Source organism: Cupressus sempervirens, chromosome 1 (genome assembly GCF_028749045.1).
Source record: "Cupressus sempervirens isolate cs-2001-9-10 chromosome 1, ASM2874904v1, whole genome shotgun sequence".
Classification (NCBI taxonomy): domain Eukaryota; kingdom Viridiplantae; phylum Streptophyta; class Pinopsida; order Cupressales; family Cupressaceae; genus Cupressus; species Cupressus sempervirens.
In genome coordinates, this window is record NC_143118.1 from 884,609,698 (window position 1) to 884,637,256 (window position 27,559).

The 27,559-nt window shown below is 32.0% G+C and overlaps 1 pseudogene; it reads right to left on the reverse strand.

Annotated features, from left to right (window-relative positions):
* Positions 1-9,603: 9,603 nt before the first annotated feature.
* The window catches only part of LOC149580665 (elongation factor 2-like), a 76,421-nt pseudogene continuing 58,465 nt past the window's right edge, over positions 9,604-27,559 (reverse strand).

Consider the following 27,559-nt stretch of genomic DNA (forward strand, 5'->3'; position numbering starts at 1 on the left):
TATAAGTTTGGATGACATCGACATTCATTTCAACTATGGAAGGCTCTAAGAAGGAGTTAGGACTCATACTCATATGAACTTGTTTACGAACTTCAAGTTGGATGTTTACACCAGGAAGGTTTGGGACATCTTGATGTGGGAGTTCTAATGTAATCAAGTTAAAACCTTCTCTTTCCACCAAACCAACAAGATTATTTTGTTGACATTCTCTTATAGGATCTTCTACATCTGATTCATCTTGTTCTAAGTTTGCAACTATCTCATGAGTGACTGGACTATCGAAATCTCCTTAAGGAGATTAGTGGAAGGGACCCATTCTTCACATATGTCTAGCTAATATTTCAAATTAGATATGTATTATGGTTCATCTTCACTATTCAAATCATCAACAATAGGAGTAGTATTCTTGTTGCAATTTGCAAATCCTAGGTCAACAGTCTCCTTAGACTTGCATTCAAAAAGAACATGATCAAGGGGTCATGTCTATCATCCAATCTATGACTAAGAGTGCCATTTCCATGATAGCCCATCTATTTGAAAAAAGTATACCCTCTTCCATAAACCTTAGGAGAGGGAGAAAATTTCTCATTGTGCATGTATTTCTCTTATCTAAAAATCTAGTCTCTAATAATCATCTCTTCTTTCTCATATTGAAAAGGCACCAAAGACTCTACAAATGTGACAAATAAAGTCATAGCTAAAGAGGAAGGTCTCATTTATTGTTAAGGCTTTGCATAAGACCTAGTTGAAATTGATAGTGTTGCGAGGGAGTTGAATTGATACCCCCATGCCAAGGTCTACTAACTTGAACTTGTCTCTACAGTCAACTAAGGTTGTATCAAAGTATTCTACTTCTCTATTTAGGAGAACATGAGCAATCATTGAAATTGAGTTAAAAAATAAAGTTTTATCCCCAGGTATACAAATTTCTATTCCATTGTAAGAGAACTTAACACACCGATGATAGGTAGATGACACTACTTGTATGTCATGAATCCACAGTCTTGTGAGTAAGATATTGTATGCAAGGGGACTGACATTAACCACTTAGAATAAAATATCTTTTTCAATAGGGCCAATCCTAACTGGAAGGATGAAAAACCCTTTGGAACTTATTTTTGCCTCATCATAGCCTTTGATAGTGATCCATTTTGTGGCATTTATGACTTTTAAAGAATAAATCAACCCCTTGAAAAGAGTCAAGGAAGAAATATTAAGCCAAACACCCCCATTTATCAACACACACCTAACATGGGTTTTATGGATCATGACTTGAATATGAAGAGAGAGATTGTGTTGGTGGCTCAAAGCTTTATCATCATCCTTCAAAAAGTTAAGGTAAAGATGGATAACAATATGGTTGACCATGTTTTGGAATTGATCAATGTCTAAGTTGTTGGGGGCATTTGCTATATGAAAAGCATCCTCCAAGACTTGCTTGTGTCTGAGGGAGAACTCTAAGAGCTCAAAGGTCAAAATCTAATATGGGGTTCTTTGCAACTGTTTAACAAGATTATAGCTCAACTTAGGATTGATTGTTGGTCTTGAGGTGACATTCTTGGATGCCACTTGCTTTGGTATACTTTTTTGACCTAAACTGGGTGCTCTAATGATATTGGGACCTTGACTTCGTGTGATAGAATTGATAGTTTAAGATGACCTTCTAGAGTTAGGACCTCATAGCACAACCATGGGTTCTTCATCAAAGATAAGATAAGAGTCTATTTCTAAATCATAACCATAGGGATTTTTTATACCTCATCATGTTAATGTTTTCTTCTATGACTTCAAGCATGTTGATAGTATTCTTTTCATCTGGGAATTCTTAGGTTTAGAGGTTTCCCCCTTCTCCTTCTCATACTTTGGAAAATATCCTTTGAATTCCTTATGATTGGTGTTGGTGTTCAATCCATCTAAATTAAGTTTAGCATTCTCAATGAGATATTGGATGATATGTTTGAGTTTCCAGCTATTTTCAATATCACATCATGACATTGTGAAACTTAGAAAAGTTGTCTCATCCCACCAATGTGTCTTAACATCAGGTATATAATGCTTTGTAGGATCTTGAGGATGTGCAAGGTTTTTAGCATTGAGAATTTTCAAGACATCCTCATATGAATCACCAAGCTTTGAAAATTGATATCTCTCTTTCTATGGCCTATCTTGGTATCTTGGCATGTTCTCTTGTTGATTAGATACATTGATATTCATGGCTTGCATAGCACTCGACAAGTGGAGAACAACTTTATCATTAGATTTGGAGGATTCCACAACTCCATCATTGATGACTTTTTTGTCCCTACTCCAATGTGAGTTCTTTAAGTTATCCTTGTTAGGTTTGTTGTTATTTTGACCACTGCTATTTTTTTTTTCTTCATGTTTGGTCAAAATTATTTTTTCTTTCAAAATATCCTCAATCCTACATGTGGTTTCAACCATGGTGTCAAAGGAATCAAAAGCCATCTTCCTAACTTCATACTGCATTTCAAGAACTAGGTTGCTAACAAGGATGTCAATCTTCTCATTTTTAGGGATGGTCCTAGAATAGTGAGATCATTATCATCTCCACCTTTGCAAGAAAGTGACAAAGGATTACCCTTTATTTTTATTTAAGTTTCATAAGTCCAACATGTTGATATATCTTAAAAGATTGTATGCAAAGAATTGGACAAATCTATGGATGATCTTTTTGATAGCCTTAATGGAGGGAGTTATGTTGGTGAATTATTCCATCACTTGACCTTTAAGACTCCTTGGGAACAATCTCATGAGGTATGAATCATCTTGATGGAACTCAAAACTCATGATATATAATTGACACATGTGATCATGTGGATCTCCATTCCCATCATACTTGTCATATTGAGGGATCTCAAGCTTTCTAGGGAAGTTTTTCATGTTAACATTTTTGTGAAAAGGATTAGGACAAATTGAATCAAGTGAGAATGAAATCTTGGGTGCCAAAATCTTTTCCATCATACTCTTAATTTATTTGATCTCTTCTTGAGATGGACCTTGCTTCTTAATCTTCTTCTCCACATCAAAGTTGTAGGAGACTCTAGATCTCTTTTTGATTAAAGTGTCTAGCAACTTGTCTTTGTTTTCTCTAAGTATCTCTCCACATACTACTCTAAAATTGGTTCTTGTTGCATCTTCATGAAGTCTTGAGAATTGAGATCAAAACTTGAGATACTAACCCCATGTTGTGAATCATGATGAATATGTTGTGAAGGTTGTCTTGAATTCCTAAAGGGTGTTCATTCCTATAATGATCATGTCTTGAAGCCCTCCTTCCTCTAGGGCTAGAAGATCATTGAGATGTTCTTGAACATCTTCCACTTCATGGAGTCTTAGGAGGGGTGGATGGAAGAGAGTTGTTTCCTCCATCAATATACATGGTAAATTTATTATTAAGTTGTTGATCCAAGACTCTATCTTACTCCTCTTGGTAGGCTTTCCTTTATATCTCAAACAAGGTTTTTATCTCCAACTCTAGGAGTCTAAATTTCTCTTCCTTTTCATCTTGTTCATCTAGGAAGGCTTTCTTTTTATCCTCAATTTTCTTAAGTCTTTCACTTGTATATCTTGAAGTTGTTTTAGAGGTTAACTTGGTCTTGAATATCTAAAAAAGTCATTGGTGTATGTTGCATTCACATGAGTGCCATAAGCTTTATCATATTGGTCTTATTTATTTATGCCCTTTGGTGTGCATCCAGATATCAAGTTGAGATAAGGTGTGAGATTGATTGATTTTCATGGGAGGGGTTTCCAAACAAAATTGTATCTCTATATTTTTCAAATATGTCATCAAGGAACTTATCCATTTCTTCCCTCTCTCATAGAGTCATTTTACAACTCATATCCAAGTGACAAGATGGTAAGGGTGGACTCAACTCACTAAGGTTACTCTTGGGATCAAACCAAACTTTTGAGTTGTTATTGGGTGATTGATCAAATATAGGTTCTTTTTGTTAATAGTTTTTGCAAGTTTAAACTAAGGGTAATTATAGTGCTCACTTATATTTTTCTTTTCCATTATATTTACCAAACTCTTTTATGACTATTTCATGGATGTGTTAGTTTCAAGGATATTATTTCATAACTTGGACTAGAGATATATCAACAATTATTACTATATTTCATGTGTTGTTTAATGATTATGGTTACTAGTGCATTAATGATGCTTTAATGATTCATAGTTAATAAATGTGATTCCTTTCATAGCAATGTTAGATGATGTTTTAATGATGATTACTTCATATTTATAACAATGCATTATTTTATCTGAGCATTTGATGTTTGACTTATAATTATTTTGTTTTATCCTTCTGTTTGTCATGTTTGATGTGGTTAAGGGAGGGAGTCATAGTCACCTGCTAGCCAAAATCTACATGATGTACGACTCCCTTCCATTACTTATTTAGTTTAGATATATTTATATAAATATACATGCTTGTCTTTTATGAAGAATGTAGGTATCAGGCATTGACTTCCCTAAATTGTTAGGATGAGCATGCCCTATCACAATAACTTAATGGTAAGAATGGAGAGATAATGTTTAGGTCCAATCCTAGCCATAGACTAAATACTTGTCTTCCAAGGAGGGCTCATAATTGACTTTCCACCCCTTTTAAAACTTGTGAGTTTATCTCAATTTGTGTTGTTTGATTTTGAGTTTTGATATGTTTTGGTAATGTTTCTTTTATGTGAATTTTGCTATGTGATTTATTTGGTAAATAATTTAATTATAATATTTAGGTTAATCATATAATTAAATATTATTTGATTAAAAAGAAAATGTTAAAGCATGAGAATATTTAATTAATTAAATAACTAATTAATTATGTGCTTTAATTTAAAAGTCTTAATTTAGAAAATTGGTTAAAGATAAATTAAAATATGATGATATTTAATTAATTAATAATTAATTAAATATGTACTTCAATCTAAAGATTTAATTTAAAAGTTTAATTTAAGAAGTTGGACAAAAAGAGATAATTAAAATATCAAAATATTAAAGATTTAATATTGCTTTATTATAATTATTTATTTAATAATAATTAAATTATAGTTGCATTTGAACAATGAGCTTTGATTATTATTATTAATTTAAATAATAGACTATGCTTTAATTAGTGCTTGCACTAATTAATAAGTGGAGGAAAAAAAAATATAAAAAAATATTTTAATTAAAAAGTTCTTTAAATGTGCATGAAAGAATTACATTTAAAAGATTTGATTAAAGTTATAATTTAGGCATACTTATATTTATTTAATTTAATAATAATTTATTTATGAGTTTTATTTTTTTGATGAATAGTCCTTTTCTATTAATAAATAATATACTAAGATTACAATTCACAAAAAAGGGCCAAGGGATACAAGATCACCTCGCGAAAGTTCACACAATCACAACTAGAATCAAACACTATTCATAAAAAAAACATAAATAGCAACCGTAGACAACCAAAGCAGTGCCTACTGAGGGTGGTGGTTCATCACAATCATGAAAACCCAAATCATCTTTGGGATTGTGGGATGGGTTGGGGATAGCCTGGCCGTCATCAACAGTAGTAGTAGTAGGATCAGTGGTAGCCTCTACATCTTTTATCTCTGGCCATGGAGGAGAAATTGTGAGGCCATCTCCCAGAAAATGTCTACTGAGCACTAGGAGGAGGAGCTAGGGACCAACCAGACCCACCACAGGGTGGGGAAGCTGAGCAGCACCTCCATCCACCATCACCACCACTGGGAGAGTGGTGGGGGGTAGCTTGGGAATGTGGGGTGTGCGAGTGTCAACTTGAGAAATGGCACCATGAATGAAACCCTCAAGGCATCGAGGTAGCAACCGAAGCATTTGGAGGAACTCTAACAATAGTGCAAGGGGCATTGCCCCAATGGTTTAGTAACTGTTGTAGGTGAGCCACCTCCAAGGCCACTTTGTTAGCTTGAACTTGAATCTGCATAGTTACAAAACTCTAAATAATGTTATTAGTTAAATTAATAAAGATTATATTAATAATATCACATGATTTAATAAGGGAGAAAAAACTTTAATTTAATAAAGTTTATTTTAATTAAATTGCATAAAGTGTGTACATGAATATTAAAACATAGTAATTAAAGACAAAGGGTTTTTTGCATGATTGCATGATCGAACCTTGATTTGGGGAAAAACTCTTTATTAAGGAAATTAGAGCTCATTTCTAGATATGTAGGTTTTGGAGAGAAAAATTCAGAATTGGATCAAAGGATTTGTTGAAATTTTTCAGAGGGTTTGGATTTACATGCATTCACAGATTTTCTTAGATTTTAGTTGTGATTTTGAGGTAGGATTTGAAAACCCATTATAGAATTTTATTAAAGATTTATCTACTTCATGTCTTCCTAAGTGTTTGCTTATTGCTTATTAATTTACTGTAGTGATTGTTGAATAACGAATTATGTTGTAGATTTTGAAAAAGGAAAACTTATTAATCAAGAAAACTTGACTAAGAAAAATTATAGAAAAATTGTAGAAAATTATTGTGACCGTATTTTTATAAACCCCCTTTCTAATATAATAAAAATTTGAATATTGAAAATTGGAAGAAAATAATAAATTGAATAGTTAGGGTTTCACCTTTAAATTTTTCATTAGAACTATGTGATTATCATGAATTTTCTAAATATAAATAAATATTATGCTTATATCTAAAATAATTTAATTGCAAAATTTATTGAAAAAAAAAAAGATTAATTGAGAGGAAAGCATGTTGTAACTAAATTTATGCATGCATGTGAAAAAAAACATGCTAAAAATGGAAACTAAGTGTAGTATGGTTGCATGCATGTGAAAACAGATATTCTAAAAATAGAAAACTAAGTATAGTATGGTTACATGCATGTGAAAACAAATATGCTAAAAATAGAAAAGAGTGTATAGAATGCTTGCATGATTTGAAAGATCAAAGACATCTGAAAATACTAATTGCATATTTATTTTTTATTTTATAAAAATATAATATAATTTTTATATTTATTTATTTGAAAAAATAAAAATAAATAAATAATAAATTTTAAAAATTAAATAAATATTATTTATTGAATTAAAGTGAATTTTAGCATTAGTGATTATTTAAGCCTAATTAAACTCTTAGTTACATATAAATAATTTTATAATTATTAATGCAAGAGGGGACTTAATAAATCAATATTTAGAATTTTAATATATTTTAAGAGAAGTTGTGGTAGAGTTCACTTTTTAATCATTTAGTTAATAACTATTTGACTTTATGAGAGAAATTATAAATAATTAAATTAAATTTATAATTTTATCTCTAGTTGCATTATGAATTAAAGGAAAAATATTAATATTAATATTAGACTTAAATAAAAATTCATATTAATATTTTAGAAATTGAAATTAATATCAATATTTAAATATAATAATATACATTTATGTTATTAATTAAATCATTTATGATTTAAGATTATTTAAATTCATAACTTGATAATATTGTATGATATTTAATATGCACAATAAGATTGGATAATTAAATACTTGTTATTTTAAATAAGTATATTAGCATAACAATTTATATTAACATATATATTCTTAATTTATTTATGAACACATCTTTATGAGTCAAACTAAACAAGAGAAATTGGCAGAATTAAATCATGTGGCTAAAAACTATTTATTTTCTAATATTTTATTTATAGTCTTGTGATGTTTAATTTCTTGATAGTTTTTCTTTGTGAGGTTTTTAGTTGGCCAAGTTAGGATGTGAACTAGAGGTGGTTTATGAGATTTCTTTTATGATTATTTGACTGAATGTCATGATGACCTTTATGATTTGAATTGAGATTTATGTTTTGTGAGTTTTATGCTATTGAGAAATTATAAGAACTTGGGTTTTGAGAACTAATGTTATTTTTTGGGTTGCCTATTAAAGAACCAAATTCGATCAATATTACTCTTGTGGTATGGGACACTTTTGTGGTTTGTGATTTTTGGGAAGGTAGTTTAGGTGCATGTCTATGGGAGTGGCTTGCAATGGGGGTCCAGGGCCCAAAGTGGCTAAGGTAACTCATTGTAAGTTGTGTAACAAGTGATAACATTGTAATTAAAATACTTGGCCTAGCCTTTTCCTTGAGATACATTAAAAAGATAAGTTAGAGATTTATCTTCATCCATGCCTTGAGTGCTTTTATAGACTAAAGATGAGATGAAGATGATACCTTGAGAGGTATGACAAGTTTCCTCATCATCATGAGAGGGTATTCTAGTTCCGCATAGAGTCACTAGGGGGCTGCGGTCTTGAGAGACTACCAGGGTAACTCTAGAGTTGGCTCATGTGATGACACTCCATAGTATTTAGCCTGAGTCTCCTTCATGATTTTTTTAATATTTGTCTCGAGTGGTGTACTTGTTGGATATTAATTTTGATGGTGCATTTATTGTGAGTTGTTACTCATTGATTGGATGTCATTTATTGTTGACAATTGACTTTTATTAATGAATAATTAGTTATTCATTGGTGGTATTTTATTGTTGGAGTTAGTGATTGATAGTTTACTTTTATTGATGACAATTGTTATCTATTGGTCTTTCTGCTTGTGACACTTGACATTGATTTCGAGGTGATTGTATATTTTTGGTCTTGGTATTTGTATGTTGACATGGTATGTGTTGTTGGTATTGAATGAGTGTCCTTTCAATTTTTATTATCTCTTGTTCTTGAATAGTTTGTGCTATCCTTGAGGTAGTTTTGGCTATCAAGATTCCTTACTTAGGATTATTTTATGATTTTTTTCTCTATGTGTGGATTGTGTTAGAGTAAATAATTAATTTACTAATTATTTATTCTATTTACTTAAGCTTACTTAGGTAAATGTATTTTATTTATTAGTTGTAGTCTAGGAGTTTGTTATAAGTTGTTGACAATATGAGAGTTTGTTCTCTCCTAAGTCATACTTATCCTCTCACCTTGTTCGAGGACTTTCCACCTCATGTGGATGTATGCTTAGTTGTCACATTTATCTCCTAGCATCTTCTAGCTCACCGTAGAAGATTCCTTGAGGCTTTTATAAGTGGTCTCTCCCTCATTGTATTTTCATAACATCACTTCTTGCATATTATAATTTTTTTTTTTGTGTTTGCATATTTTGTCTCTCATGTACATATAGGGTTTTTTTTTTGCTCCACGCTCTTCCTTCCTTAGCTTTTCTTTGATAGGTTTTTGCATGCAGGTGATCTTGGGCATCTTTGAAGTTGGATTTCATCAACTCCAACATGGTATTAGAGCCTCCCTATTGCTGCTAGGTTGAAATTTTTTTGAAGCCGTAATTTGAAGTCACAAACCCTAGTTTGTTTGTGCATTTTTTATTCAAATTAGGGGATCAACAAATTATCAGAGCACATTGGGCCCAAACGAACACTGTCATTCAATCCAAAAGGCTATTTTTTGTTAGGATTCATATAAAATTTTTCATTTTTGGAGATAGAGCTCCAAGAGGCAAAAAAAATTTCATTCTAGGGCTTTCCCATATGGATCATACGGACTTTTAAGCAATTTTTTTTTTAAAAAAAGGCTCATAGGCCGCGTCACTATGGTACTACCGAGTGGCCACCACAGGGCCACTCATGCTCCACCTACTCCTCGCTACACCCAGTAGCACTGCCCGAGTAGAACCCTGTCCCCACCACAGCCTAGGCATCACTCGTTTCATCGCCTCCACTAGCAGACTTCTCTGTTCTGTCACCCCTATGGCTATTTTTGTCTATCAGTGCCACCCTCTACTGCATCCAATCATGTGTTGACATGTGTTTCTATAGACAACTCAATGCCTGTGTGGATGTTTTGCGCCTTGTCAGCAGTTGTTGCCAGTTGGCAGCTCGCGAGGGTGGCTTGGGTGCCATATGGCACCTTGCCACATGGACCCACCATGTCACCCCTGCCATGTCAGTGCGTACCACATGGCATCCACGTGGCACTACCAAATGGCTTCTTTTTTGCCATGACAGCTGATAGGCCATCAAATTTAAGACAGTGAAATGCTGACATTAGCATGACATCAAAGAAGTGCCCGAAAGATGATTCTAAGACAAAGACATTGGTGTAGGTATTTTTTAATGTTTTGATGCATTTTTATTGCCCATTTTTTTTGTTGAAGTTTGAAGTTGTGTTTTTGACTCTGGCATGCATATCTTTTATGTCCCATGCCAATTTTTTGAAAACTTTATAATTTTGGAAAGATAGTTCTGTCACCTTTTTAGAAATGTGATCATTTTTCTGAGATAGTGGCCCATGATCTTTCTATCATGTTTTTAGCATTTTTTCTATATGGTGGATATCTTGAGTGTTTTAGGCCCGAGGAACATTTTCCTGGCATGGTCTCCTTTGTTTTAGGCTGTACTATATTTTTTTGCAGCTTGTTTTTGGTTTTGATCATTATAGCTATCATTTTGAAGCACTTTTATGTATCACACTGAGATAAAGTGCCACTCTTGCATTCTGGGGGTCATGAACGTTGTTTTGAGTCAGTTGTAGTTCCACTATTTTTATAAAGCACCATGGGGGATAGTTGTTTGCAATTTTAGGCATTCTCCCTTTGTCAAGTGAGTATCCCTTCCATGACATTAGCCCCATGTAGCATCATTGTGACCGTGTCTTTATAGGTGTTTGTACCTCTTCCTCTCTCGTCATTCTTGGTTCATTTGTAGGAGACTTTGGTCCACCTTCTCAGTTGCCTATCATCTCACCCCATCTGCATTAAGGGGGGGTTATGCTATTGTTCTAATGCATCCTTGGTTAGATGGTTCATTAGTGTGAGCTATGTATTCACTGGTTGATCCTATATACAAGGTGATTGTATTGGCTAGCTACCTATGCATTTTGGTGAGATGGATCATCTACCATATAGACACACTTGGTTCATGCCATCTTCTTTTTTGGTGGTACTTTAGATCAGTAGTTTGGCAGATTTATGACTTCTTCTTGCCTCAGTGATGCTCTACATGATCAGTCCTTGTTCCTATTTTAGGGGACATTTCTCTAGTTGGAGGCTTCTTTAGTCCTTTACTAGATTATCTCTTTTTGGAGAGGGGTTTTACCCATTGGGTTTTCTCTCTTTCCCCACTTTCAGAGGTTGCATCTTTTGCATTGTACTTGGGTACCTAACATGACTTAGTTGTTGGGACATATTCTGCATTTCTTCTTAGTTTTATGGGCTTAAGGTATTTCCCTAAGTTGCACTTAAGGGGGTGTGTTAGAGTAAATGATTAATTTACTAATTATTTATTCTATTTACTTAAGCTTACTTATGTAAATGCATTTTATTTATTAGTTATCGTCTACAAGTTTGTTATAAGTTGTTGACAATATGGGAGTTTGTTCTCTCCTAAGTCATACTTATCCTCTCACCTTGTTCGAGGACTTTTCATCTCATGTGGATGTATGCTTAGTTGCCACACTTATCTCCTAGCATCTTCTAGCTCACTCTATAATATTTCTTGAGGCCTTTATAAGTGGTCTCTCCCTCATTGTATGTTTATAACATCACTTCTTGCATATTGTAAATACATTTTTTTTCTTGTGTTTGCATATTTTGTATCTCATGTCTGTATAGGGTTTTTTCCTTACTCCATGCTCTTCCTTCCTCAGCTTCTCTTTGATAGGTTTTCACATGTAGGTGATCTTGGGCATCTTTAGAGTTGAATTTCATCAATTCAAATAGATTGTACATTATCTCTCTTACACGATGGAAGTGGGAGCCTGATTAGGTGACCACACAGTTAAGAGGTAATGTATTCTTACCATTTGGAACCCCTCAGATTGACATATGTTGGATGCTCCTTGATATAGTAGTACCATTATCATTCTTCCTCTTATCTTGAATACTTCTATTCATTTGATTTATCTATGTATCATGTGTTTTGAGATCCTATGGGATATTGTATTGTATATCAATGTACTTATATCTATTTTCACATACCCTGTGACATATACAGTGGATGTTATTCATTAGATGTGCTTTCATATCATTAGTTATACTTATACATTTTCTTATATGATTATGTATGTTTTTATTCATTTTTATGATTATGGAAATTGTAATTGACACTTAACTTATTAATAAAACTTTATTAAATGTGACTCAATGTGAAGGAACCCTTGAGGAATTAAAATTGTACTTGTAATTTCTTGTGTGTATTTGATGTGTATATAAATATTTATTCCAAATTATTGTTTCTTTGATGTGGTTTAAACTTTAAAAAAAATATTTTAGTAAACTTTGTAACATATTAGGTTTATTTCTTTTGGGTTCCTGAGCAAGGCATTACAGTAATTGGTTAAAGACTATTTGAGGTCACTTTCCTTGATCAACTTGATATATTGTTGTAACTGACATGAAATAAAAGGTACTAGGTGATAGGATGACCCTAATAAATATTGGTACCAAACCAAGATAGTAAAAGCATCCACTTGTGCAAAAGAGAGGTGATAAGATAGAATTTTGTAAGAGGCATAAACCAACACTACCATAGAGATGCTCACTAAATGGGTGAATACCCTAACATATATGGATAAGAAGGATGATTTACCCAGGTTATATTTATTGAATTAAAATTTTTATGGAAGTGAATGTACAAGATATTACAAATACTCTTCGAGCATGTTATCAAAGGATTCAAAGGTTTCTCTTCTCAATAAGGACAATTTATAGCTCACCAACTCCAAGCAAGGTCACTCATTAAATCAAATATTACTAGTTTAAGAGATTAGAAAAAGAAAGAAATCCAAAGTGTAAACATTCTTCTAACAATGGGGTAAGTGACCTAATCTATCCTAGATCGATCGAGGAAGACCAAAACTGATAGGATAGAAAATCAAACAAGTTAAAAAGTTGGTTTTTGACTCAGGAACATAGTTTTTGTTCATTTTAATTGACCAACTAGATTCATTAACATATTTTTAGCATTAGTCAAGCACAAAAGACAACAATTAGGAAGTTTAAGAAAAAAATTATCTTCAAACAATGAACAAGGGACAAAGAAATCTTGCACATGAACACGAATAGTGATGTAGTATTCTACTCCCTAAGGGCTCTCATTATATATGTTCTCAAAATGTTTTTAGTCATGCACATAGTCTTAGAAAAAAAAATTGTTTTCACTATGGTTTATAGTAATGGTCAACTTTGTAACTCTTACAATCTCAAGTGGGCAAAATCTAATCACGATGCACCAAGGTTTTGACACAGTCTAAGAATTTAATCAATCAAGAGCTGCTAAGGAGATCTGACAACCCAATAAGAGACCACACCTATGGATATTTCTTCCATAAGGAAATTTATATACTGGTTGTTTCTCCATGGCAAGAATGACTAATATCACTTGAGGTTTTGTTTGTGTAGTTTACCCAATAAAGGGAGTATCCACTATGGTTAACCCTCTCTAACAACACTAGTAGAATTTTGGCAAATAAATGACTATGTGACTAAAACTTTTGGTCACAAGATTAAAAGTTTTAGTCATGTGACTAAAAATTATCAAATTCTAGGAGTATTTTACAATCTATAAGAATAAGAGACTAAACAAATGACTAATTTGGCCATTAGGTAAAAACATACAGTTAGAAAAAGATAAGTGACTAGATAAATGACTAAAAACTTGGCCACTAATAATTAGTCACCCAAATAAATGACTAAATGAATGATCAATGATTTTTTATCATATTACTACATTCTTTAACATTTTTTTGATAGCTTTTATTAACTTTTATTACTCACCAATTGAAATTTTTACTTATCAACACATCATTACTAGTTAACTTCCTCATATGTCCTCTCAATTGATATGAAACTAGAAATAAACTCAAAATTACCCCAATCTACACTTAAACTCCTCAAAATCTATTATAAACTCTTGAAGAAAGTTAAAACCCCCGTGTATTGAAAAGAAAACCCCAAGTGTATCTCTACATATCAGAAATATTAATGATCAATTTAGTATTTAATATATAATGTCAATATTAAATTGCTATTAATCATGTTAATGTCATTCTATAATTATCTTTAGAAAATATAATGCCACATTTTTATTATTTTATTTAAATATTTTAGTATTTAATAAATAGAAATAATTACTTTTTAATAAAAATAACATTAATGCATTTTATCTTTTCCTCAAACTCATGAAGATAATGAATTAGTAATATTTTTAACTATGATTTGAAACTATTTTAACTTCCAAATATATCAAAGAGAAAATTTGGTCAATTTCACTAATAAAATAAGATTTAAGCAATCTAATTGCATTTAAGAGCTATCAACTAACTAGGTTAGAAAAAACAATTCAAAGTTTTTGCAAGTTTTGAATCCTTAGATTTTGATATTTCTCCTTCCATATTACCACTTTCAAAGCCATTTTTGTGTCCCTTCTTATAATAGGACATTATCCACATGATACCTACATGACTTAGTCTAAATTTGAGCATGTGTGTCTATCTATAGTATCATTTAATGTTGTATTTCTTAAGTGAACAAATAGAGACACTATTATTTAACACATCTTCACTATGAACCTTCTAGGTACCTCTCTCTCTCTCTCACATACACAAAATCGCACTCATGCACACATGCACACACATGTATGTATATATGTACATGTATATACATGTACACACACACACACACACACACACACACACACACACACACACACACACACACACACACACACACACACACACACACACACACACACACACATACATATATAATAAATAATAAATATATTTGATAAAAATGATCTTAAAGTAGCTAGTAAAATTTATTAATTTCTTTCTTATTGATTAGAATATGGAAAATCTAATTTGATAATCAATAACTTCTATATGTGAAAGTAAAATAGGAAATTAAGGCATTAGTTGTGAGGACATGAAAAAGGAAGAAAATGTATAAATAGATAAGATAACTTAAAAAAATAGTTATCTTTTTTTTTTCACATTTCTTAGATTTAATATAAGGTAATGCACACATATGTATAATTTATTTTTAGTGCAATGTTGTGATCACATCCTATGAAATCATTATACATAAGGTGTATAAGTAAATATGTTCTAATTTCTAATAGTTTTGTCAATATATTGTTCAAGAATTATCTAATTATGAATAGTCATTGCACATATTTGATATAAAAATTAATTCAATAATTATTAAATAATGTAACAAGAGCTCTAATAGAGCTTGAGTCCCTCCCTTTTGGTTTAAAATATGAAAACAGCATGAAAAATAATAATACAACTCTAAGCATCAAATATCCATTTTAGAATTAATGCTATTAAAAAAAAATTATTATATCAAACCTCATAGCATTTGTGAGGTTATTATTATTTTTCTATGAGAAATATTGATAGAACTCATAACATTGTCTTAAGTAGTCCAAATTTTTGTTAACAAAATTCCACTTATCTCTTTTCTTTTGAATTTAAAAGCCATGTAAAATTTTAATAATAAATTTGAAAGCATGTGAATTTATTTTTTTATAGATTCTATTTATGTTAAATTATGTTTCTAGTAATAATATTTTTGGTTGTCTAAGGGAAAAAATATTATAATAGATCCATGAAGATATATACACATATATTTATTTAAAATTGTATTACAATTTTTCTTTCTAATTAAATCAAACAATTACCATTTTAAAAATAAATATATTATTTTATTTAAAAATTAAAAGTATTTATATAAATATTGTAAGAATTTAAAATATTAATTCAAAACCTTTAAAAATCTAAGTAATTTATTTTTTTAAAATTTAATTAATTAAAATAATAAGATATTAAAATCAATAATAAAATATGAGAGATGATAATAGAGGGTATGTGCAGGATCATGGGGTACCAAAAAGTGGCGATATGAAAAATCTGTAGTTTTGAAATATCTCAATATATTCCAACTTTTTTCCCACCCACCCTGATACTAAATGAAAACAATTAATATATTTATAAGGCCTACTATATCTTTTGATACCAAACCTATATGGTCAATTTTAAAAACATCCTAAAAATGTGATTTTGACTTATTTTTATGTGATTTTTACTTCAAACATGTAGCTGACAACTTTTTTTTCCCAAAATTTGATGAAATGAAAAAGGTTTCTTAAGAATGTTCTTATCTTTCCATAAATGTAAGGTTTGTCAAATTATGAGTCTAGTAAGTAATTATTACTTATTTTCTAATGGAGTTATGTATAAAGTGTTGACTAACACACTACTTGAAAAGAAACTATAACTTTCAAATTGCACAACATTTTTTAAATCCAAAAGATGCATCACATTCTATGTTTCTTCTACTATAAGGAAAAAAAATGTAAATTTGATTTTTGTAGAGTTTTGAATTAGTTAAGGTGGTCAGACACGAGAGTTTTTTTATTCCAAAAATACTAAAATAAAAAATTATTTATTTATTATTTATTTAGAATAAAAATACAAAAAAATATGTGTCACATCTAGGCATGAGTCTACTACTTATATCTAGAATATTTTTTAAAAATATTATCATTTGATTTTGATTATGGTGGTCAGACATACGTCTACTTCTTATTTTTTTTCTGAAATTATTGTAATATTGCATTAAAATTCAAAATTTTGACTAATCAATTTATTTTTTATTGAGATAAGTCATAGTAGTTTATAAACTAGATTCAATGTAATAGAGATTCTTTTCTCTCAAATTTTTTATATAAAGTTAATAACAAGTAGAAAATTGCACGTCAAGTTGATGTAACTCTGATTTCCTTTTTTTTTATTGCCACTTAAGAGCATAGTTTGGTTGACCATGATCTTGCACATACCCTAGAAATATTTTAAATCTTCTATTAATAATTAATTGAAAAATAAATATGATAGATGTAATTAAATTAATAAAAGATATGATAAAAATAAGGTCAATACATTAGTTTTTTGTCACAACAAGCACCACCTTTCATTTATTCTCTGATTTTTCACTTTAAAAATAAATAAGTCTGGAAATTATGCACACACCAATCAAAAAATATGTATTGACATCTTATTATAGATTTTTCAAATCTAAGCTTATGAATGAATAAAGGATTTTAATGATGTCCACTAGACCATTCGTCTAAGAAACCACAACTAATGATGATCTCATAGCTATGAGGAGGACTAATAATAATAACTTATATTGTGATAGATATTAGCACACATAAAAGAAAGAGAAATATAGTACACAAATTTACATTAAAATTATTTAATTTAATATCTTAAAATTATATTAAAATTAATAATATTATATTTTAAAAAAAAAAGTTCTCCATATTAACTAGAAATTATGAAGGAAAAATATTGGCAAGTATCAATTTTTGGATAGTAGAAATAAAGTATGTTGATGAACTAAAATGTAGTATATATTAAAGAAAATTATAAAAGCCACATTAATGAAACACATATCAACATCAAACCAGGGAGCTGGACAAGGTTGCAGATAAGCATTTCAACCATATTTTGGATAAAGTAAGCATAAAATATTCCAATACTCTCAAGTGATAAATAGTCATATCAAGCAACCTTTTTGATTTGGATTGAGACATTTTTACTTGAAAACTCCATTTCTACTATTCAAAAGTTTTAAGCATATCATAAATTTTGTGTTGCACTAGTATCTAGAGTTGAATAAATAAGTTTTGGCTCAATGTTTTCTTAGCTTGCATAGAGAGTTTTGGTGCTACCTACCCTAGCCCTCTCTAGAAAGCACTAAAGAGATTGCTTCCTGACAATGGGAAGATCTAAGAATATACCAGTCTTGGAACATGCTAATGAAATTGATTGGTCAGTTGTTAGTTTTGGTAGCTTGGATAGTTATTCATCTATATGTAGTTGATTAGCAAGTAATTGTTTTGCTAACTAATTTGTTAGATTATGGACAAATATTTGTTAATTAATTGATTATTTTTAGAAACAATTAGAAATTTCCTTGACTAGGGTTGTTTATTTTTTTTTAATTTTAACCATCGATTGATAATCAATCTTGGCCATTGGTTTTGCAATAGGAATAGTATAAAAGGGGGTCAATGGGGCATTTGGAGAACATGAAGTTTGTAGAAGCATTTGCAATGTTAGCAAATGAGTTTGCAATGATAGCAAACAGTCTTGTAGTGTTAGCAAGGCCATAGCGATAGCGTTGGGGATAACAGTAGAGGAATATCACCAAGAAAAAATAGGAGGTTGTTTGAGTTCTGACAGTGAGAGGCAAGGAATTTTGTACCTATTGATTTGTTGAAGTTAATATAATTTCTTCATCCATAGAACTGGTTTTCCCTTAGGGTTTTTCCAGGGACAATTTATCCAAAAATATTATGTTCTTTGTGTTGTGAATTTCTTTCCATATTTTATAAGTGTAGTTGTAGTTGTGCTATTCTTCAATATTAGCTAGAAATTTATTTTCTGTAGTTTAATAATCAATGATAGGAGATTAATAATTAGTGAGTGCAATAGGAATTTTCTCATGGTGTTAGAGTGGTGTTGAAGGTAGAAGAGTTTTTCCCTAGGAAAGAAATTGAGGGTTTATAAAACCTATATTGATCTCTTTAGATTTATTATTGCTTTAATCCCTTTAGATGGCTTTAGCTAGTTTGAGAGATCAGGATAGATTGGATGGTGCCTCAAATTTTAGTGTTTGGAAGGCTTGACTTTCTTTATTGTTGGAAGAGAATGGTATCAACAACTATGCTACCACTGGTATAGTTGTACCTATAGATGCTACACAACTTGAAACATATAAGAAGGAAGATTCCAAGGTGAGGAGGATAATCCTTAATGGTGTCAAAGATCATATTGTTCCACATATCTCAGAGCAAGATACAACAAAGAAGATGTGGGGTACCATTCTAAATCTATATAAAAATGCTACCACCAATAGGAAGATGATTCTCAAAGAGTAGTTGAAGAATACTCAGATGAACTAGGGAGAACATGTCACAAGTTACCTCATTGAGATTAGACTTTTCAAGGATGAGTTAGCAATTGTTGGAGATAGCCCTAGTGATGATGAGCTAGTGAGAATATCCCTAAATGGGTTTACTAAACAATGGAATATCTTTGTTCAAGCTGATAATGGATGAGATACCTTACTGAGTTGGGATTGAGTATGGACTAATTTCACTTAGTAGGAGTTTAGAGTAAGTCTTTTCAATGGGGCTAACAAGAGTAAAAAAAGTGAGATGGAATAGGAAAATGTTTCCCTAGCAGGGAAAGGAAAAGCAAAGAAGGGTTCTAGTGAAGGATTGAATTCATAGAGTGAAAAGAAGAAGACAGACCTTTCTAAGGTCAAGTGCTATGGATGTCATGATTTCCCAGAAAGGAAGAAGGAAACAAAGCAAGTGACAACTTCATGAAGTGCAAAAGAACTCTCTAGTAGAATGGAAGATGAGTTTGCACCTATAGCTTGAATGGTGAGCTGAACCTCACAGACTATCTAGTATATAGATAATGGGGCATCATTTCATATGACAAGAGTTAGAGTACTTCTCCAATTATAAGGAGGAGAAGACCAATATCCAGATTTCTATGGGAAACTTGTACAAACTTAACCCTGTGGGAAAAGGGACTATTCAATTTCAAAAGGAGAATGGAAAGATAATTCTAGTTCATGATGTATTGCATGTCCTAGGCTTAGGTATGAATTTTATTTTTGTATTTGTTCTTTAGGATAGGGAGTATAATGTACTTTTTAGAGGGACAAATGTGTTGATTAAGCACAAGGAATGGAAATCACCCATAACTATTAGGAGTAGTTGCCTTTATATGTTGCAATTTGATACTCCTAAGGAACTCATGAGTAGTAGTAATCCTAGAGATCTTGGAGAGCTATGGCATAGGATGATGGGTGATATTCATCACGCAGCACTCAAATTGCTTCATGAGACAGTAATAGGTGTTCCAGAAGTGAGCAGAGAGCATGATGATGTATGTAAGGGATGTGTATTGGGGAACTTTGCAAAAGTATCATTTCCAAGGAGTGACACCAGATCTAAAAGTATTCTTGACCTAGTACATTTAGATGTATGTGGACTGATCTCAAAAAAATCTCTCAGAGGATATGAGTACTATGTCACTTTTATCAATGATTTCTCCAGGAAGACTTTTATATACTTCTTGAAGACAAAGGATGAGATTTTTAGTCAACTCCAAGAGTTTAAGGCTCTTGTGGAGAACTTGACAAGAAGGAAGATAAAGGTTCTTCCATTAGACAATGGAGGGGTAAAAACACAAACCTATGTCACCCTTTTGTAAAGAAAAAATCTAACAAAAGTACAACTCTTCACCTTCAATGACATAAAACTAGTATTAGTATTTAGAATTTGAAAATGAAGTAAACTAATGAAATGTGTAGAAATGGATGAAGTTAAGGATTATTATTTTTAATAATTATTTGGAATAGTAATTGATATATTTTCCTATTTTTTATAGATAATTTTTTAGTTTATGAAAAATGCTAAAAATTGGGGGTTTAGTTCCCACCACAAAACTATATGGAAATAAACTTATTTCTATTTGAACTTAGACTATGTTATAGATAATATATATAGCTAGAAAAATGAAAAGTTAAAACTGAATTTATACCTATATTTTCTCTTTTATAATGATTCAAATTTCAACTTGCATGAAATTGATAGTTTTCATCTCCCAACACATTTTTCAAAACAAATCTATTCTAACTAGAAGAAAAATTATACATTCTTAAAGAGGACTCTCTCCTCAAGAATGACATATTTTTTTAATTTTTTTAAAATATGATTTTAAAAAAATTTCTTTCTCAAAATTGACATCTTTTCAATTGTTAAAATGCATACTTATAGAATTTTTAAAAAATAATATTTTATATCTAATTAAAACACTATAAACTCTATATAAGAATACTCTTTGACTTTGTGCTCCATAAAATGGTGTTTATATGTTACTAAAAAATATCATAAAAATATAGTAAGAGTTATTGAAACATTAGTTTTCTGAAATAATTTTATTTATTTAGTAATTGGATACAAACTAGTATAAAACATGCATTTAATAGACATTTTCAATTGGAAAAGTGTGAGACTATATATGAATTAGCTAGAATTAATTTATTTAGATCATATGTGTAAAAAAAATTGATTTTTTGATAGAAATCCTCAAATTGAGTCATTCTGATAAGTTAGCTTGAAAGGTGGCACAACTTTGTACTTTTACCCAGAGGTAAGTACAAAGGAAGTAACTTCCAAAAATTTTGTACCAAAGAAGGAATCAAGAGATTTTGTACTATTCCTTACAATCCATAGTAGAATGGAGTTATTGAGAGGAATATTTTTCTATATTAGGGGCAACAAGACTTATGCTACATGACAAGGACATGCACTGCTATTTATGGGTAGAGGTGTGTCATACAACAATCTACATTCAAAATAGGGTTCCACACTCCTAGGGAAGATGACACCAGAGGAAGCATTCATAGGAAAGAAGCTAGATGTTGATTAGTTCAAAATATTTGGGAGTCTGGCATATTGTCATATTCTAGGAGATACATGTACCGAGTTAGATTAGACTACAAATAAGGGGGTACTTTGTTGGGTACATTTAAACTTCAAAGGCATATAGGATTTTTATCCCTAGGACCAAAAGAATTATTTTTAGACACAATGTTAAGTTCATGGAGGACAAGGCATTTAGAAGGTTTAGGGATTTTCCAAAAAATTATCAAAGTGAGCAGCTAATAGAAACTCCGAGGCCTAGTCAAGGGTAGCAAAACAAAAGTATAGTTACCAATGCAAGTGTAGACTCATGTGGTGAAGTTTCATTGAGCATAGAATAATAGGTACAACAGGAAATGCATCTAGAAGACTTAGAGGTTGATATTTCATCCTCTATAGTTGGCAACAAGAACCATTAGGTTCAAGAGACACAAAAGGATACTTGGGAGTTTGTGGGAGCTTGTAAAAGGAGTACTAGAGAGTGGAGACAACCAATAAAGTTGAATGACTATGTGGCATTAGTTAGTCAGTTGGTAGATAGTGAACCTTCTAGCTATCAGGAGGCTATAGAGCATTAGGTATGGTAGGATGCTATGGTTGAGAGGAATAACTCAATTATGCAAAATGATATGTGCAAGGTAGTGCCTACAACAATAGATAGAGTATTAGTTGGATCTCACTGGATCTATAAGATAAAGCACACTGCAAATGGTAGCATCAAGAAATACAAGGCAAGGTTCATGGCCAAGGGGTTCTCTTAGAAGGAGGGAATAGACTATGAGGAGACATTTGATTCAGTGGCTAGGTATACTTCTATACAACCTGTCATCTCATTTGTAGCACAGATGAGATGGAAAATCCATTAGATGGGTGTCAAGACAACATTCCTTAATGGTGAGTTGAAGCAAGAGGTATACATAAAGAAACTACAAATCTTTGTAGAACACAACAAAGAGATCTAGATGTGCATATTGATGAAAGCCTTGTACAAACTCAAGCAGGCTAACCTCTACTACTTGATGGTTGGGGGTGAAGTTCTCATTCTTGTTCTTTATGTGGAAGACCTATTTCTTATAGGTGCATTAGGGCTCATAGAGGATTGCAAGAGGGACCTTTTATAAGAGTTTGAGATGAAGGATTTAGGACTTATGTACTACTTTCTAAGCATGGAGGTGTGGTAGAAAAATGGAGAGATTTTCCTTGGTCAATGTGCTGGCCTAGTTTTTCACCACCCTTGTTTTGTTGTATTTAGTAGTGAAAAACCCTAAATGTGCACTCCAAGTAAAGTAGATGCTAATCTCTACTACTTGATGGTTGGGGGTGAAGTTCTCATTCTTGTTCTTTATGTGGAAGACCTATTTCGTGCACTAGGGCTCATAGAGGATTGCAAGAGGGACCTTGTATAAGAGTTTGAGATGAAGGATTTAGGACTTATGTACTACTTTCTAGGCATGGAGGTGTGGTAGAAAAATGGAGAGATTTTCCTTGGTCAATGTGTTGGCCTGGTTTTTCACCATCCTTGTTTTGTTGTATTTAGCAGTGAAAAACCCTAAATGTGCACTCCAAGTAATTTGAAATTTGGTCAAAAAACCCTAGGCAAAAAAATCACCAAATAACCTTGTGCCTTGCCTTGTTTGGCCCTAGCCTTTGAGAACTTTAGAAAGTATTGTTTCAAATAAATTTTGGCGGGACATTTTTATCCTAAAGATTTATCCATGCAAAGATGCCTTTATTAATCTTTTGATAAACTTTATAAAGTTTGCCTAAATTGCATTATTTTATTTGAAAAAGGTCCAAGTTGTGAAATCTTTCAAGCATTGTAGATCCTTTTAAGATCGAGGGTTGAGGCTTGCCCACAATATGGAGCTGCAAGGTCTTTAAATATTGCAGACAAGCACCTTTTCGACAAATAGCCCTTGTTGGCATTTTAGCCTCAATGCACTAAAAAAGGTTCGTGGTTGTTAGAGCTAGTCAGACCTTTTGTAGGTTCATCAGTACTTTTCGTGCATGTTCTAGATTTCCTACGATATCATTGGTTAAGTTACTAATAGAGATATGCCTTTATCACCAAGACGCATCAACCATTGATTTCATTTGAATCAAGGGCTAGTGCTTTCCTGCAAGAAGGAGATGCTCATGAATTAAATAATGTGGGGAAGCAAAAATGGGACAAGTGGCATAGTCTAACAAGATGGGCCTGCCATTCTCAAAGATGATGATGAGATGTCTTTCATGGAAAATGTCAGATGAGTCAAAATGGATGGAGATATTTTATTCATCACTGCAGCCAACATGGTATTTAAAATGCCCGATTCTATAACCGTTGATCTGTCAAAGATCAAAGGCCAGCACATGCCCACGTTTTGAAGTTGCAAGAAAGATAAATAATGTGGGCAAGCAGTTCTTGGACATGTGGCAAGGTGGGGTCAATAAATTTTAACTGTATGTTGTGGTGTGACTAGAAACTTCATCAGCTATAGATCTTTGAAAGATCAAGGGTTACTAAAATCCTGCATTATGAAGTTGCTAGTCAAATAAGGAATGCGGGTATGCACCTTTGTGATGCATGTCACAATGGGGCCAAATTAAAAAAGAATACTAAGTTACGCCATGTGGTTTTCCACTTCTAATAAGTTGGAAGTACTTATGCTATGGGTGTGAAAACAACAAAAATTAATGCAGTAGTCAGGTGGGTCAGAGCACGGGGGTTGAGCAGGGTCATTTCATTGGTCCAAGTGGATGATTGACCATAAAGTGCAAAAATTATTCACATCGTTGATCCTATCTTGATCAACGAAGGACGCTTTCCTGCATATAGAACTTGAGGGAAGTTTTAAAAAAGTGGGAATTTTCCATGTAGACACATGTCCATGGTAACATCACTTTTCTCATCTTGTATGGTTTACAGATTTCTAGCATTACCACCATTGATCTTTCAAAGATCAATGACTGGCACAAGCCCAAAATTTGAAGGTGCTCGTCAGATAAGAAAAGTGAGAATATGCCAGCTTGACACATGGAAGGAGTGATGTCAACCACCTACTTGTTTAGAAGAAGATATGGGACCCACTAGCATGGAAATTTTTAGAAGGTACTAACTCATATAAAGGTTTCCTATTGGTCAGAATAGCTGACTGGATTTTGTTCAAATGTGAATTGATCTGATCATTGATCTTGTCTTGATCAAAAAGCTATGCTTCCCCATAATTCTAAGGTGCGAGAAATTTAAGAAATGTTGGTAAGCGGTATTGTGACACATAGCCTTATTTTTAAAGCCACGAAGCTTGTTGCCTTTTAAATCAAAGCAATCTGATCTGGTGAAAATCTATGGATAGGATTCAAATTTGGTTGCAATTTGGAGGTAACAGTTACTAAGAGTAAATATGATTAAGATTTCATTCGTGCGATTTCAATGTATGAAAAGAACTCATGATGTCACCATTAATGAATCACCAAAGCACAGAAAGAACATCAGGGTATACAAAATTCTCAGAGCCAAGGCATGAAATTTTTTGGCTAGCGGTCTAGTAAGATACTGAAGCATCTTTAAGGGAGTAGCTTAGACAAATTGGTGGAGAAGGGGATTTAATTGTTACTTCTACAGACTTGGAGATTGGAGAGCCATAAGAACCTCCTACACCTTCTTTGGACTTAACCATTGCTGATTACCAAGGTAAGGAAATTGATCCGATAGTTGCCCAAGCTTTGGAAAGGTCTGTTAATGATGAGAATTTTGTAAAGTCTAGGGATTTTGCTCAATTTTTGTGGACATTAAGCATGGGAAATTTTGAGAAAACTTGTGAGAGGATAAAAGTAGAATAGCTAGACAAACCTGATTTAGATATTAAGGAAGAGGTGAAATTAAATTTTTTGAATGATTTTGCTCAATTTACTCCTGAAGTTGGGAGGCAAATAGTTAGACAGTCAGGAGTCCTCCTTCTTCCAGAGTGGGATATAGAAAATGCCATTATTTTTATTCAGTAAGGAAATAGAGGGATGTTCAACTGAGGAATGCTAAAGAAATACTATAGGCTCATAGAGGAGTCAAATTTAGTGATGACCACCAAGCCCTTGTTATATGGTCTATGAAAAAAAGGGAAAATACCAGAATGCATGAGATTCCCACTACAGAGCATACTAGTGCATTGACAGTGTTAAGGGCTGTTGAGATAGGTAGTAAAAAAATAATTGGGATGGCATCATAGATGTTAAAATTTGGTAGTGTGGTGTTTGGCCAAGAGGAAGATAAAATTTCCAAACTCAATGCTAGGTTTGAAGAAGTTTTGAAAGCATATGAGGAGAGGGGTTTGCAAATAAAATCATTAGAAAATAAAGTAACCCAAATGGAGAAGATTCTTGGGAAAAAAATAAATAGGAGAGACTAGTAAATGTAGGATTACATAATCCCCACAGCCACTTGTTGAGCCTTTTAAATCAACACCAATTATTTAGATACCTAATACTCCAAAAAGGCCTCAGTTCTAAATGGGAAATGATTTTGAAGAGGATAAAAATAAGTTAATGCAATGCATTTAGAACTTCATAATCAATATGAAGAAAAATTGAGGCAAGGTATCATGTATTTGATAGACAGGATAGAATGGCCTACATTTTTTGATCAATTAGCGAGGATTTCAGCTATTAGGGATGAATTGAAGCAAAATGAAGCTATATTCAAACCCATTGTATAGAAGTGGACATAGAGAAGTTTAGATATCATTGCTATGTGTATATCTATTATTGAGCTAACATATCATCAGATAGAAGGAATTTTTGATTTACTAAATAAGTTGTAGGGTTTTGATGGTAAGCAAGATTCTTTCTACAAAAGATTAAATATATTTTTTTTCAAGTATTTTGTGGAAAAAATTGATTTATTCCCTTGTGCTCTAAAAACAATTGATAAAATAAAGGAAAAGGAAGACTAGAAGAGGGAGCTAGATGAAGTCTTCTATCAAGAATGAATAAGGTTATAAATGAAACGGGCCATTTGTTATGGGCAATGACAAATGAGGAGTTGGTAAAAGTGCAGATATTCTATAACTCCATCAAAAAAGATTTTATTAATATAGAGGCAAATGCAAATTCTTTAGTAAGTGTACAAAGAGAAGTTCTTAATTTTGACTGGCCAGAGGACACTACCTATAATAAGTTGAAGGAAGAGTTTATGTCTATAGAATAGATAGAAGGAGATGATGAGGTGGAGAATGATGATAAAGAAGAGGGTACAAAAGTAAAGCCACCTCTTCCACTAATGATAAAGACAAAGAGGATCCTCAGGTGGTAGGAGGTGACTTGTCACTATCACATTTGATGGCCACCTATCCCGAGGAACCAGAACACTAAAGGAATCTGATCATAGTGTTTTTGTCTCCCCAAAGAGAATAATAGAAATGGAACCACAAAAGGATTTTCAGTGTACCAGTGTTTCTGTTATTTGCATTTATTCATTTTGTGATAGGTGTATGTAAATATTTCTTGTAAAGGACACCTAACAATTTCTCTTAGCTTGAAGCTTTTTGCATCTCACACTATATCAGTGAGATTCTAGTGCTAGAGAAGGGTCTAATTTTTTTTTTAAAAGCTTAAGTGATACTTAGTCTATTTTTAGTCCAATGTTTGGAGCAAGTTTATGATGTATTTTCTCTGTTAGTTCTCGATAATACATTAATATGGAATGATCTATGTGTTTCTTCCTAAGGTCATTCTGAGTTTACTATAAATGTATACAATTTTCAAAGAAAATGAATACAAATTATGAGCTGTCCCCATATCAATTCTTTCTGAATTTTGTCTCCTTTTGATTACTTGGTTATCTTGATGTTGTATAAGTAAAGGCTTTTGCAATTGAATGCAATCCAGTTAGGTAGTATATCTGTTCATCACTGCTATTAGTTCAATGGATTAAGTAAAAGATTTGATGAATTTGATAAGGTTGCTACAGTAGTAAGAAGAACTTTTGAATGATGAATTCTAATAAGAATTGCTGATAATATTTGTTGTAAGGAAACAAATTAGATCTAAGGATTTTTAGTAGACTCT